The 2,318-nt window shown below is 46.0% G+C and overlaps 1 pseudogene; it reads right to left on the bottom strand.

Moving 5' to 3' along the window:
• Window positions 1-357: 357 nt before the first annotated feature.
• Window positions 358-460, bottom strand: LOC137351977 (U5 spliceosomal RNA; annotated as a pseudogene).
• Window positions 461-2,318: the final 1,858 nt, after the last annotated feature.

Below are 2,318 nucleotides of genomic sequence, written 5' to 3'. Positions count from 1 at the left end.
CTAGTCAGACTCCTTGCGTTAAAATAGATACAATCCAGCCTTGAATTATTCGCTTGAGCCTTCATAGGTCTATATTTACTCTGCCCTCCAGACTGACTTAGTTTCTCTTTGATATTTGATTGAACATCACCCCCTACTATACCTCCACTCTGTATCTCATATCCCCCTGCCAAATTAGTTTAAACCCTCACCCCCCACAGCACTAGCAAACCTCTCAGCAAGAATGTTGGCCCCATTCCAGTCCAACAGGTCTGAACCTCACCAGAAAGAAACAATAATTGACCCAGGAAATTAACGTTGTCTCTCCAGGCCCATGTCTTCATAAATACATTGACCTCATTTTAGCTGAAATAGAAGCCCCCTGTAATCAGGGCCACAAAAAAATTAATCAAAACTCTGAGCACTTCTCTCCACTGAAATCTTTAGTAAAAAGCGAAAGATTTTTTTATTTCCAAAATATACTTTATTCATAAAAATCTGTAAAAATTACATTCCCAAACTGTTTAAAACAGCATCAAGTCAAAGAATACAGACAGTGCAAAGGTGATCAGTTTCCTCCTATACAATCATGAGTTGCCTCACAACCCTTCCATTTCATTGTCATGCCATATACATTGTTACATTTACAGCACACAAAATTTCTCCGATACAGTTCGAGGGGTTTCCCATGGATCCAGCCCCTCAGTTCAGCTTGGTGGGGGGACCTTACACTGTGGTCTTTCCCCATTGAGCCTTTGTTGCGGCTGCCCCAAGCTTTAGTGCGTCCCTCAGCACGTAGTCCTGGACCTTGGAATGTGCCAGTCTGCAACATTCGGTGGTGGACAACTCTTTGCGCTGGAAGATCAGCAAGTTTCGGGCAGACCAAAGGGCGTCTTTCACCGACTTGATAGTCCTCCAGCAGCAGTTGATGTTTGTCTCGGTGTGCGTCCCTGGGAACAGCCCGTAGAGCACAGACTCCTGTGTTGCAGAGCTGCTTGGGATGAACCTCGACAAAAACCACTGCATCTCTTTGATGAGGCCCGCCACAGACCTGGATGCTGGTAGGACCCGTCCCGATCTTATGGCGGCAGCGAGGCCTCATGGCGGCCCACCCCGCCTCTTGGTGACGGGACCGTAATTTAAATACTCAAATAAATTAACTCACCTGCATTAATGAACTTTCCATCGCCTCCTGAAGTGACACCGCGATCTTCACCCCGGTGGCTGGCACTGCCAAGCCTGTGAATCCCCGCCCGGGGAAACGAGGCGCAAAACCTGTGGGGAGGGGTAGGAGGTAAGTTTCTCAGGGCGGGGGGGCGGGGTGCAGGGTCAAACTCTATGGATTTGTTGGGGGGGTGGTGGGAAGGGGTTGAGGGTTAAAATTGTTAAACGTCATGGGGGAAAGGTCGGGATCTGCATAAAAGTTTTTTTGGGGGGTCATGTCCAATTAATGAATCGATTCTTCCTTGGGGGTGTGGGTGAGGGGAGTGAAAATGTAATTCCATGTTTAACTGCACTTTTCTTTGACTTTAAAAATGCAAATGTACCTAAAGGGCTTGAAGCCCTTTAAACATGGCGCCGGCGTCATCGGGGTGGGAGGAGCTGTCTGCCCTGGCCTCGTTAATGAGCCACCGCGTATAAGATCATGGTGGCTCCACCGAGTAAAATCTGCACGTGCGTGCCGCCAACTTTTACAGCCGCCGTCATACATGGCGGTGTCAACTTAAAATCCAGCCCATTATTTTAGTCTTGGCTGTGCAGTCAGTCTGTCTACAACAGTCTTTGTCAGCTCCATTCCTGAAGAAAGGAGTTGTTGGCATAGATTGGGCTGTTTTACATTTCAATGAGTTTTCCCCAAAGCTAATTCAGATGTGAATAATGGGTTTCATCTCCAACAGACAGATATGTTTATTGACAGTAAAGGAGGGGTCATCTGACCGCTTCTCCATTTTATCTGTGGAACAAATGTGTCCATTTGAAGTTCAGTTCAACAGTTGACTTTTATTTCATAATTCATCCAGTTCATTTCATATTTCATCACTGTTCCCTTCATAAGTGGAACAGGAGGCTCTGACCATCATTTTCCAATCCTCTCTGGCTACAAGTGTGATGCCAGAGGACTGGAGGACAGTTAATGTTGTACCATTGTGTAAAAAGAGGGTGAGGGATAGATCGAGTAATTACAGGCCAGTCAGCTAAACTGGGTGGTGGGAATATTATTGGGAAAAATTCTGAGGGACGGGATAAATCTTCATTTAGAAAGACACGGTTAATCAAAGACAGTCAGCATGGATTTGTTAAGGGAAGGTTGTATCTGACTCACATGATTGAGTTTTTTG

This window comes from Heterodontus francisci, chromosome 2 (assembly GCF_036365525.1).
Source record: "Heterodontus francisci isolate sHetFra1 chromosome 2, sHetFra1.hap1, whole genome shotgun sequence".
NCBI classification, from domain to species: Eukaryota; Metazoa; Chordata; class Chondrichthyes; order Heterodontiformes; family Heterodontidae; genus Heterodontus; species Heterodontus francisci.
The sequence above is the reverse complement of the archived record's forward strand: the minus strand, read 5'-3'. Positions and strand labels throughout refer to the sequence as shown.